Source organism: Miscanthus floridulus, chromosome 10 (assembly GCF_019320115.1).
Source record: "Miscanthus floridulus cultivar M001 chromosome 10, ASM1932011v1, whole genome shotgun sequence".
Classification (NCBI taxonomy): Eukaryota; Viridiplantae; Streptophyta; class Magnoliopsida; order Poales; family Poaceae; genus Miscanthus; species Miscanthus floridulus.
This window is the reverse complement of record NC_089589.1, coordinates 84297892-84311496: the sequence shown is the minus strand read 5'-3', so window position 1 is coordinate 84311496 and position 13605 is coordinate 84297892.

Genomic DNA, 13605 nt, shown 5'->3' with positions numbered 1-13605 from the left:
TAGCTGAGAGCTTGAACTTTAGTTTGCTATCCATGGCTCCATTGTGTGATCTTGGATTTAAGTGCATATTTGGAGTAGATGTGTCAGGGACCTAATACCGGGGTACCCCAGAAGGTGGAACCAATAACCACCAAACATTAAAAACTTCTAGACACATAAGAGCACTGTTTCATCCCTTGTTCGAATAACAGGAGTTTGGTTCCACCTTGCCTGACGCCTTTTGAGATAGCTCTGCCTCGCCCGAGGGCTCAGGGTTAGTCTTCGTCTTGCCCGACGCCTTTGGGGCGGGCTTGGTCTCACCCGAGGGCCGAGGGATAGACTCCGTCTCGCTCGACGCCTTTGAGGTGGCTCTGCCTTGCCCGAGGGCTCAGGGCTAATCTCCGTCTTGCCTGATGCCTTTAGGGCGGGCTCGGTCTTACCCGAGGGCTGAGGGATAGATTTCGCCTCGCCCGACCCTGGAGGAGCAGGGTCGGTCTCACCCAAGAGATAGGGATTGGTCTCCGTTTCACCCAATGGTAAGGAATGAGCCTCACCCTACTCCATATCAAAAGACTGGATTCATCTTACCTGACAACTTTCCCCATTCCCTCAAGATGATAGGCACAAGGCGAGACAAGATGTTTGGGTCAACCATGGCCCTAGGGACCATACCCTACGCCCTGGCAGGAAAAGTACTGCCAGGGGATGACGAGACAGGTGCTTTAGACCCTTCCGGGCGCCGCAGAGCCCGAAAGATTGCACAAGTGCGTGTTCCTCGCCCTATAGAGTTGTAGGCGCCGCCTTCAGCCCTGGGACACAGAACCTGATGAAGATATACGACAACCACTACGCTCTAGAGAAGGATTTGCTACCTCCATGAACGACGGATATCCCATCGCCATGCTATGGACCTGAGGGAGCGGCACCCGCTTCCCGACCCCTCAGGTCCGCCAAGTCAGAAGGCCTTGACCACGGCGTTACGCCAAACCCCGACCTCTCATCCCTCCGACAAAGACTCATAGAAATCAAAAGGCGTGCGGAGCAAGGCCAGGAGAGGCTAATAAGTCAAAACCACTGTACTACTACCCATACCCTGCATAGGGCAGCATTCTGTAATCAACCTGACATTCTACAGAGACATCGACAGTATTGTAGGCACCTATCTTCCTTCACACTCATCAGGATGAAAAACAAGGCCGGGTAGATGTGAGCCACAAGATTAGGTAAAGCCCTTATCCTTGTAAAGCTAGCTCATCTATAAAAGGGGATGCACTTCTCCCATCAAGGAGAAAAAAAACTTGGGACCGAACAAGAAGACACACCTACATACAGTCAAGCTACTATGAAGCTCTTGGCCTCCTTTCAACCCTTCCATCAGAGACTTGGGACCAGTCCCTCTCTCGATCGTTTGTACCCCTTACTACAGACCATTCACAGTGCTAATAACATGAGCAGCAACAAACTGGGTGTAGGGACATTCGGCCCGAACCAGTATAAATCTTGTGTCCTTTAGCGCACCATCCGAGCCTAACGTGCATTACTATAAATTTACTTTCCGGTGCTCATATAAAACACCGATAGTTGGTGCGCTAGGTAGGGGGCTTTGTGTGTTCCAGAAATAGCCTTGGATGGCCACCCACACAATCAGCTAGGCCCCGGGCGCACACGTGCGTTTCGGCGACCTAGATTTCATCATCACACTAGGAGGAGAGCTGGCGCTCACTCACACAGCCGCCCTGTCTCTCCCTTCCATCAACCTCAGCCGTCTTAGGCTTGAGGGCCCACTGGGCAACTCCCTTGGACCCCAGTCATCAAGGGAGGCCTCTCACAATGCCACCCTGTGTCTAGAAGGGCTTGTACGGAGCGCAACGATAGCATTTCCATTCGGTCTCTGCAATGCTGCGGCGATCGTTGGCCACCTTCTGGCGCTACGTATGGTTCAGTCACCCATGGACATCGAGTTTGTGGGGGCAATTGAGCATGATACGAAGACCCTCTACGAGCTCCTCAATGAGGAGCCAGGATCGTTCTCCAGCTCAAATTCTAGTAGGGGGAGCCACCACCCTTCCCGGGAATGCTTCATGACGCAGACCCCCGAGGGTCACGTTGAAAGTGTCTCCAAGGAAGAGGTCACCCCTACAAACAACCCTGGCGGTGGATCTAGGGAAGAGACGGTAGCCCCATCTCGCCTAAGGATGGAGCAGCTGAGGGCCCATCAGCAAGAGATCGATGAGGCCGGGCAAGGGCTCGTCTGGGAGTACGTGGACATCAATCACAAGATTGAGCGCCGCAAAGATAGGGGGCGTGTGCGCACCATGGCCCACACCATACATGAAAGGATCCTCACCGACGATGGGACCCTTCCTCACTTTGCCCGAGCTAGCCAGAACATCGCCACAGCAACCACCTTGCTGCATGGCCTTCCGAAGGCTGTGACGTCCAAGGATCGCCGCGCTCGCCGAGAAATTCGCACGTTGCTCGAGCGTGCGGTGGTGTAGCAGGCGGAAAGTTCATTGTCTTGACGATGTGAACCTGACACTAGCCAGTGCACGCCCTCAGTGCGTCCCACCAGGGACGCATCCATTCACCAAACACCGCCAGCCGGCAGGCAGCCCTCCATTGTCCCAATACATCAATGCCTTGGCCATGGCCACGATGTATGCAACATCATCGACGCTCGAAAGCGCGCCCATGGCAATGATGAAGAAGCAACACGCCACGGCTATCATCCCCAACGTGGTGGATGCTACGACAGCAACGAAGACCGAAGCCCGAGCCCCGGCCTGCTAGGTCCGTAGGCCTTCGGTCGGCACATCCTCAACGCCACGTTCCCCCTAAGGTATCAACCACCTACCAACATCCCTAAATATTCTGGCAAAACAAATCCCAGGCTTTGGCTCAAAGACTATCGGCTTGCATGTCAGGCCGGTGGTGCGAGTGATGACAATTTCATTATTCGCAATCTCCCACTGTTCTTGGCTGATTCGGCGCGAGCATGGCTGGAGCACCTACCGTCCAATGCTATTTAGAGTTGGGTGGATCTGACAGAGATCTTCGTGGGAAACTTCTAGGGCACGTACAAACACCCTGGAAACCCATGGGACCTCAAGAACTGCTGCTAGAAGGTTGATGAAACCCTTTGTGGGTACATTCGGCGCTTCTCTTGGTAGTGCAACGAGCTCCCTAACGTTGCCAACGCCGACGTGATAGGAGCCTTTCTGTCTGGAACAACCTATGAATCCCTAGTCCACAAGTTAGGATGTAGGGGCCCGTAGACTACCAAGGAACTCCTAGACATCACTACCAGTCATGCCTCTGGAGAGGAGGCGGTCGAAGCTATCTTTGATCGCTCTGACGGAAAGATGAGGCGGGATGAGAACGCTGGCGAAGGCACCTCCAACTGTCCTGCCAAAAGGAAAAATAAGAAGCAACGGCGTGACAACTCACTCATGGCCGCTGCCGACCGCAAAGGTGGCTGGAAGCCCATGGAGGGCACTCCGAACCACTTTGAGAAAATGCTCGAGGGGCCATGCCCAAACCACGCTTTCCTAGCCAAGCATCTCTACAAGGATTGCAGCCTCATGCGCAAATACTTGGCCAGGGGTCTTAACAAAGGGGAGTAGGGGAAGGAGCCTATTCCCACCACAGACAACGTAGAGGAGAAGGACAACGCCTTCCCAACACTGACCGGCGCCCTCATGATCTTCGAAGGATCGATGGTCTACGACTCCAAGCATCGCCAGAAACTCGCGCGCCGCAAAGTCTAAACAGCCGGATCAGCCACGCTAGCCTTCCTCTAGTGGTTGGAATCCACCATAACCTTCGACCAGACCGACCATCCGGATGCTGTCCCACATCCGAGAAGGTACCCGCTTGTCATCGATCTGATCGTTGGACCAAAGCGGCTCACAAAGGTACTGATGGACGGAGGCAGCGGCCTCAACATCATGTACGCCAAGACTCTCGATGGGATGGGCGTCGATCGAACGAACCTCCGCCCCACCCGAGCACCTTTCCATGGTGTCATGCCTAGTAGGCAAGCCATACCACTGGGGCAGATTGACCTGCCCGTCACTTTCGGGGATCGGTCCAATTACTAGACTAAGACCCTCACCTTCGACGTAGTGGGGTTCCCAGGGACTTTCCACGCCATTCTGGGATGACCATTGTAACACCCCAGGTGTTTGTCACTAGTTAAGCAATGGGTTTAAACTCAAACATGACATGTTAAGTGGTGATGAAAGTTTCAAGATCAAATCTACAAAATGAGCGACCAATTAAACTTGGACCATGCACCATTACTTACATGTTGCCCTTTCCAAAAAGTATGCTTGAGTAATGTTGGATCTACTTCTTTCATGTGCCTCACATCAATTTCCACCCACATGGATGATTGGAAAAGTTTCGTGAAGTTTGGAATCAAAAAGTTACATGAAATGATAAGTTATAATCTTTCTTGGATTGCTTTATTAAGTGAATGGAATTATAGATCGTCAACCAAACCTTGCTACCTTGCCCAAACGACTCAAATTGAAATCTACAACAAAAGTCATGAAGGGTTCGTGTTGAGCGGAGGACAAGAAAATACCTCCATCGGTCTAAAACTTGGATTTAAGCTTTACCGCGATGCTACTTTGACCGATGTTGACCAATTGCTTATAGTGCTTGCATGGAGTTACACCTTAAATAAAAGTTGAAGTTTAAGTCGAATAGAACCAAATTTGTTTGATGCTCAAGAGCTAGTTCAGTGCATAGCTAGGTCCAATGGAGCTCACAAGAATCAACAAACTGCTGTTTTTAGAACCCTGAAATTTGGCTAAGTGTAGATGACGAACTTCCAGTTTTCAGTTTCAATGTACCCATATTTGGCGAATTTTAGTTTGCAAACCATTTCGAATTTGGGAAAACTCCTTTAAGGAAAGTTAGAGTACTCTTGTAGCCCTACACAACGGTGTAATCGGTGGAGCAAATAATCGATCGGTTTAGGAGATATGAGGGGAGGAAAATGGGATTTCAGCTTGTATTATCGCGGTGATATTAGAATTTTGAAAATGTTGAACAGTGGCCGACAGATTGCTCTCGCGCTGCAATTCGCGTGGCCGCCATGCGCCCCTGCTCGCGCTGCGTGGCCATCTTGCCGTGCTTAAGTCCAGAACCGGCACCCTGCCCTCTCCACTCTCTCCCACTCCTTTCCCCTCCCTTCTCCTGCTCTATCTTCAACCGGCACCTGCCGCTGCCATGGCTGCCATGGATGCCACTAGCTGGAGCTCGTGCATGAGCCACCGGAGCTGCATCCACCGTCGGCTCCCGTACAGGTCGCCTCCCGCACAACCACGGCCACTAGCGGGTGCGCACGGACGCCTGGTTGCTTCCCCGCCGCTTTCCCGCCGCCGACGTGCCTCCTCCGGCGAGCTCCTGTGCATACCCTCTGTAAATCACGACCGAGGACCTCGGGTAACAATTGAAACAAGTCCAGGGGGTTTTCTGCAGAATCGTAGACTCAAATGAATAGTGCTGTAAGGACTGGTTTGTAATTATTTTACAGGAACTTTGGAAATTCATAGTCAATCGTAGAAAATTCGTAAAATAGTAAATGTTGACTTTTTGGAATCCTTGTGAAATTCTCTATGTACTAGATCAATAATATTACATGTTTCAGTTTAAAGGTTTAGCTGTAAAAATAGATTTAGGCAGTTAGGTTCTTAACGCTAGTCATGTCTTGTTCTTTTTATAACTGCAGTTATTTTACTCAATTAAATGTGAAATTTTTATGGAGTGTTACTGATGTGATTAGTGATGTCTGATAAAAATTTCAGTATTTTAGGCTTGATAGTTTAAGATCTATAAAAATAACAAATTACCTGTATTGCCTTACCACTATTCTGAATAGGTCTGCAAGATTAAATTAATTGGCTTAGTTAGGTTATGAATCATGACTTGATGATAATACATGAGTTGTAGTACTTTTATTAATATTTTCAAAAAGCTAAATATCATGATTTTTGGTTAAGTAGATCTTGAGTTATACTTGCTTAAATATCAGTGGCTGTTTCTGCCCAAACTCTGACAGGGTTACCTTGTTGGTATTGTGGGGCCTTCTTAATAGTAGAATTAGCTTTAGGTGTTTACAACAAAGTTGTTTAGAATTTGATAAGCTTTCTAAAAAGTCTAGAACCACATTTATTGGACATGTATAACTCCATTTATAGCTGTTTAAAGTGGCATGTCAGTTTCTGTCTATGTTTTTGACAGAGATGCAATTATTGGATTGATTGACCCTTCTAACTGTAGAATCATCTTAATATGAGAATAAGAAAGTTGTAGGTAACTTCCTAAGCTTTTCAAAAAGTTATGGTTCATGTTTGTTGGAGGTCTAGAACTCCAGTTATGCTTCTCTGAAGTTTCTATCCGTTTTCTATACCACTGCTGTTGGGCTGGATTTGCAGTTTTGCTTGTACAATTATTTTCGTGGTGTAAATGATGTTTGCTATGGTTGTAGTGAATACAAAAGTTGTATCAAATTTCATAATCTTGCTTGTGTTCAAATTTTAAGACCATAGGCCTGATAGTTTAGGAGTTACATGACTTTTAAGTCTTTTATCAAGTTTTGATTTTATTCTGAGCAGATCTGAAAGATGCTAGTGTTTGATCTAGTTAGGATTTGAATGAGTTTTTGGTGATAATAACAAAGTTGTAGATAATTCATGTATCTAGATTCTGTTAAAATTTGGTGGTATTTGGCCAAGTAGTTTGTGAGTTATGCCTGTTTAAAGTTGGGTTACCGAATTGATTATTCTCTGTCTTGTTTAGACCAGTTTCTGTAAATAGGTGTAATTGACTTAGTTAACTTGAGAATCATGCTAAGATGATTAAATCTGAATTGTAGATAATTTTATAAGCTTTCCATAATGTCTTCTTGCAAGTCATTTGGATTTGTGTAACTCTAGTTATAGCTAAATCTTGTAGCTGTTGTTTGCATGTCCAGAAATTGACAGATTCCAATTATAGTTGTTTGCTTGTATATTGCTAAGTGTGGCTCATACCTTTGATGATGGTTGAGTTAGAGTACCTGAGATCTTGGGAAACTTGTGTCATGCTTGGTGTTGTCGTCTTCTTTGCTATCGTGGCATGATAAATTGTGCGATATTTATAGTAAGCAATGCGAAGTGCTTGTGCATGTTAATATAACCTTGTGCTTGTCTTACTTACTGCATGCGATGCATTGCCTATTGCACTTCCATGTATTCATACACTTGCATCTTGCACCTCATCTAGGTACGCTAGATGCATCACGGAAAGGATGTGATGTTGGAGTCAAACCCAAAGACGGTGTTTGGTGGATCTATCCCGAAGATGGAAGGACTAAGCAAGTGCTAGGGCCGGAGATGTCACCAAGTCGGTGCAAGCTAACTGAACTGACTTGTGTCGGATCCCAGGCAAGCCCCAGAGCATTTTAAGTCTCCTAGTATTTTACAAATGATTACTTAAGTACTTATGATTGATGCATTATGTTATAAGAGTTGAATGGAACCACTTGATGCATATAAATTCCTTGTCCAGATATTACACCTTTAACTGGTATAGGTCCAGGATCGAATATATGCTTAGCCATGCTCAGACTGGTAGAAGTCGGGTGATATCCTGTCACCTGCGAGATATAGGTGGATACCAGAGCATGGTTGGCTATATTTGCTATCGTGGAACAGAACCATGGGATAAAAGAAAATCGAGGCCGGGCGGAGTCTATGCGTAGGATGACTCATGTGATTTCGTCTGTGTCGATCAAGGACCGTACCATTGTTGGAACTTCTGACAAGATTGAATGCATGCCTCTCACTTAGCTGGCCGGATAACTCGTTCCGACCGCAAAGCCGAGTAATTCAACTCAGGCCAGGAATCGTTTTGTTGTGCGCTCCATCCGGGGAACGATCAGACTGAGCCCAAGGGCAGGCTTGGCCTGAGCATCCTGGCATCTGGTGTTCCAGATTGTGCGGCGTAGTACAGACCCGCAAAATGTGTATCGGAGTTGTACCAAAGGTGACCTAAGGCTATCGTGGCTGGTAGACTTGGGTTTGTGTTAGGAATAAATTCCCAACTGGTTGAAATTGATTCGAATCGCCGTCTCTCCCGGATAGTGAGAAACTTGGCTAGCTCCAACATCGTAGTAATTGTATTATGGAAGTTGATGGTTCAGATAAATATGGAATTACTACACCTGCTATGGTTACTATTGTATGCTCTTAAAATGACATACCACATGTTTGGCATAGGATAGTTGCTAATCTAGAATGAATAGATATAATTAACTTGATGACCGAAGTATAATTGTATAATTGAGTTAATCGCTTTTTATGCAAAATGTTGTCAAGCTACCTCCACTTATAAAGCCTTGCATAATCCTTGGGGTCAATTTATTCTAGTTTATGACGGGTAAGTCTAGCTGAGTACATTCGAGTACTCAGGATTTATCCCACCATGTTGCAGGTGAGGTTTCGGCCTGCTGAAGTTGGTGGCTAACCGCCGGTGGGCTCGGTGATTCTATATTTGCTTCTCATCTACATGCTTTTGTCTGAGAATGTCACTTATGCTAGCAATGTATCTGGAACTTATATTAATGTAATCCTTTGAAAGCAAATGTTGTTTTCACTAATCGGTTTTGAAACCCAAACTTATACTATTATTTGTGAAACCATTTGTAATATTATTTCCGATGCAACTCTACGTATGTGAGGTGTATTTGCTTAATCACGCGATCTTGGTTGTGATGTTGATTTACCGAGGTTCTGCGTGACACTCGGCGGACTACCGGGTTTATATAAGTGAGAGTATGCACGTATCAACATGTTAAGTGGGGACAGTCGTACTTGATCTTGTATAAATTGGGCGGTTCTGTCACAGCTGGTATTAGAGTGAGATTAAGCATAATACTGTCATGTACTTAGTTTTCAAAACAAAGTTTTGTTTTAAAAAGCCTATTTTGACTAAAATTTTAGCTACAGGCAAATTTGTCAAAACTAATTTGCAACACTATGCTAGCGACATCCTCCTTTATGCCCAGTTAAGGACTATTAGGTGGCTATCTAAGTACTAACTTTGGGGGATGTACTTTATTGCAATTTTTACTTTCATCATCCATACGGCGTGCTATTGTATGGATGCCGTTCACTTGAATGGTAATGTATGGATCAATTGCCTCTACGCCCAGGTAAGTGTGAGTTGTGAGAGCATGACCGTCCAACTGTCTGTCTAGGGAAGAGTTAGCTGTGGTTACTGGAATATTTACATGTTACACCCATGTATATATGAAGGTACTTAATTGTGGGTATATCTATCGGGTAGCTATGGATACTGAAGTATATATATCTAGGGATATATATATGGGGAGTATCTTAGTTTACTGCTTTCATTATGTGCTTATTTATCTCTTGTGGGGATGGGCTGCAATGAATTTGCCTACAGGTATGCTAACCACGAATGCATAGATTGAATGTAGCTGACGACTAGCTATATATATCGAGAGAGTACGTGTTATGCCACTGGCATAGAACGTGATTGCCGCCTTAGGCTGGCAATTTTGTGAGGACGAGTAGGACGAGCATGCATCATGATTGTGCTTGTGCATAAATATGCTTCCCTCACCTTGTTCTAATACTAAGTAACTTGTGATCAATGTGATGTTACTATCTTCCCTGTGTGAGGATAGACAAAATGCCTTGTTCCATGCTGCTTGAATAGCTGTGTTTGAGGATAGGGTGTGATTAGCTTTGCCTTATATGTTTGCTCCCAAAGGAAATAGATGACAAGTTAATAGTTAGCAAAAAGTTCACTTCTTGAAAACTAAATTGCTAAATGTAGGTAAAACTTGTTTTGTAGAGATATCCACCTACTCTGTAAAAATGAAATAAAGAATAACAATACCTTACTACCATGTTCGCATAATATGTGTAGTAGTGTTGCTGTAGGTGACTGCTTATTATGAACGAACCTTGTGCTTAGTAATAGTCATTTAAGCTAATTGGATTGAGTGTTTCGAAAAGCTTGCTTAAGACCATGATGTAGGTGTGGGTGCTCGTTATCTAGGTAGTGCCATAGGTGTCACCTCTTTTGTCCTCGGTAAGCATACGAGTGTTGAAGAGCGCTATCCTAGAACGGCATCTAAGTTTTGATAATCTTTTGATTGTCATCTCCCATTTAAGTTCTCTTTTAGGAGCCTGAGCCAGTGCACGTGATTGCTAGCCATTGAACGTTGCGTTACAAAGATCTTTATCCATGCCTTTGCTTGACCTTAGGCCCAAGTTTTGTTCCCTTGAACACTTACATGTGTCGTGGTTGTCCCGCTCCTATGTGGGAGGACCTTGCTCAAAAATCCTTGTCGAGCCTCATTACTCCTTCTTCTGTTGATGATCTAATGCAACGCTAATCGCTACCTACCCTGGCTTGGAACCTTTTCCTTGTAGATCCTATCATTACCTTATCAACTGAATCTCTAGTCAGTGCATTGTCTCTGTCCCCCGAATCTCGTTTGTTTTGTTTCCAATTCTTTCAAGTCTCTGGATGTTACCAGTCTTGATCTCATGTTGCTGCTCAGCAAGACCAAATCTCATGTTTGTCACTATATGGTAATCACTTTGGTGGACACAAGGCGTATATGGAAATTTTGCAAGAATCCCCTGCTCAGTTGTCTTTGGCAATTAGGCTATGCTCTCTTGCGCTGTGTTTTGATCTTCGGATCCCCTACTTGTTGACTCCTAACCTTGTGACTACCTTTGTTGCTATCCCTCCTTCTCATTGTGCTTGCTCTTATGCAACCAAATTTGTGCTACGTGAGAATGCTTGTGGGTTGTATGTTCAGTAATGGTGACACGATTAGCGAGCTACGGTGCCGCGACGAAACCAAGGGCATCCTGTGGACTGCAGCCACAAGGTTGTGCTGCTCGGCACACGCTGGTATCGAAGTTTCTAGTCATGATCCATTGCAGGACTGCATCGATGTGTTATTTTCACATGAGCTCCTCCTTGATTATCTCTCCTTATCTTATCAAAAGATCTATACGTCGAACTAGATACCATAGGACTTCCTTCTAGAGTCATCCAAAGGATAACCTTTGAAGAATAGGTCACTGACATAAACCATAACAGACTGCAAGATGGTAGACAAGTGACTCTACTTGACGGTCCCTGTAATGACATCGATCATCTAGTGAGCAACTTATGTCATTCTCATTGGATTGGAAAAGGAGGCTTCAATGTCCAATGTAGTTCAACAAAGCTAGTTTTGCTATAGTGTTAGTCAAATCAACTTACTATGCCTGCACTATAAAGTCAAATTGTGCTCAACCTGCTTAGTAGTGTACTATTTCTTCGGATGGTGAATAACTACAACCTTTGTTGCCTTCCAGACCTCACTGTCATCCTTCTTCAGCAAGGATTTACAAGATGGACTTGTTCTTTGGTGCCTTCCAGGTGTTTTCACCTAAGAGGTTGCATCAGATTCAACCCAGATCACTGTTGCAACTTGGATCCAAATGCTCCCTAAAGAATGATCATCGAGAACATTGGGCCAACAGAGTCAGCTATCACATTCACCGCTCACTCAACAGACTAAGATAATATGGTGTGGTCATCAGAAAAAGAGAACTGAACACATGGAACCATTGCAACGAGTATCCTTCAGGAGATTATGATCTAGTGCAAAGTCCATATGGTCTGTGCTATATCCACTAGGGAAGTAGATGTTACAAGTATTTAGTCTACGCTTGTATCACTCTTCGTACATCGAGGATGAAGTACGCAGGACCGTGCTATCTTGGATTCCTCCCAATGTAACAATGCTTTATGGACGCCAACGAAGAAAATTCTTCAGACCAAACTTACTGTGAAGAGCAAGTATCAAAAAGTATCTTGACCCAATTAGCCTCTCTGATACTCCAAAGTTATGTAGCCTAAGGCTATCACTGATATTGGAAAACGAAGGACATGCTTCTCTTCCCTTAAAGGTCTTTCGCATTGAATCTTGGGGCGAGATTCCTATAAGGGGGGAGGGCTATAACACCCCAGGTGCTTGTCACTAGTTAAGCAATGGGTTTAAACTCAAACATGACATGTTAAGTGGTGATGAAAGTTTCAAGATCAAATCTACAAAATGAGCGACCAATTAAACTTGGACCATGCACCATTGCTTACATGTTGCCCTTTCCAAAAAGTATGCTTGAGTAATGTTGGATCTACTTCTTTCATGTGCCTCACATCAATTTCCACCCACATGGATGATTGGAAAAGTTTCGTGAAGTTTGGAATCAAAAAGTTACATGAAATGATAAGTTATAATCTTTCTTGGATTGCTTTATTAAGTGAATGGAATTATAGATCGTCAACCAAATCTACAACAAAAGTCATGAAGGGTTCGTGTTGAGCGAAGCACAAGAAAATACCTCCATCGGTCTAAAACTTGGATTTAAGCTTTACCGCGATGCTACTTTGACCGATGTTGACCAATTGCTTATAGTGCTTGCATGGAGTTACACCTTAAATAAAAGTTGAAGTTTAAGTCGAATAGAACCAAATTTGTTTGATGCTCAAGAGCTAGTTCAGTGCATAGCTAGGTCCAATGGAGCTCATAAGAATCAACAAACTGCTGTTTTTGGAACCCTGAAATTTGGCTAATTGTAGATGACGAACTTCTAGTTTTCAGTTTCAATGTACCCATATTTGGCGAATTTTAGTTTGCAAACCATTTCGAATTTGGGAAAACTCCTTTAAGGAAAGTTAGAGTACTCTTGTAGCCCTACACAACGGTGTAATCGGTGGAGCAAATAATCGATCGGTTTAGGAGATATGAGGGGAGGAAAATAGGATTTCAGCTTGTATTTTCGTAGTGGTATTAGAATTTTGAAAATGTTGAACAGTGGCCGATAGATTGCTCTAGCGCTGCAGCTCGCGTGGCCGCCATGCGCCCCTGCTCGCGCCGCGTGGCCATCTTGCCGTGCTTAAGTCCAGGACCGGCACCCTACCCTCTCCACTCTCTCCCACTCCTTTCCCCTCCCTTCTCCTGCTCTGTCTTCAACCGGCACCTGCCGCTGCCATGGCTGCCATGGATGCCACTAGCTGGAGCTCGTGCATGAGCCGCTGGAGCTGCACCATCGCTTTCCCGCCGTCGACGCGCCTCCTCCGGTGAGCTCCTATGCATACCCTCTATAAATCACGACCGAGGACCTCGGGTAACAATTGAAACAAGTCCACACCCTACGATAAGATCCGAGAAGCACTAGAAGAACTCAGGGCGACTTCATATCCCAATGAAAAACAAGAATAGCTCTGGGACTTCCTCTGATCAATAGTCCTTAGGACGCACAATGGAAGGGCATCATCTCATGAACAGGAAGATCAAAATCAAATGAAGTCCACTTTTGAAAGACTTGGACCAAGTGGAAGTCACAACAGAGAAAGTCAAAGAAATCATAGTCAAAACGACCGAGTCGAACAACCAAGAAAGGCCAGAAGCAAAGCACCTACTCGGATAGCCACGCAAAACTACTCTAACCAAGACAACAGTTGGCAAGAAGGGGCGCCGAATCAGAATACATAGAAGTCGGAACGCATGATAGATTCCCCTATTTCACAAACAGA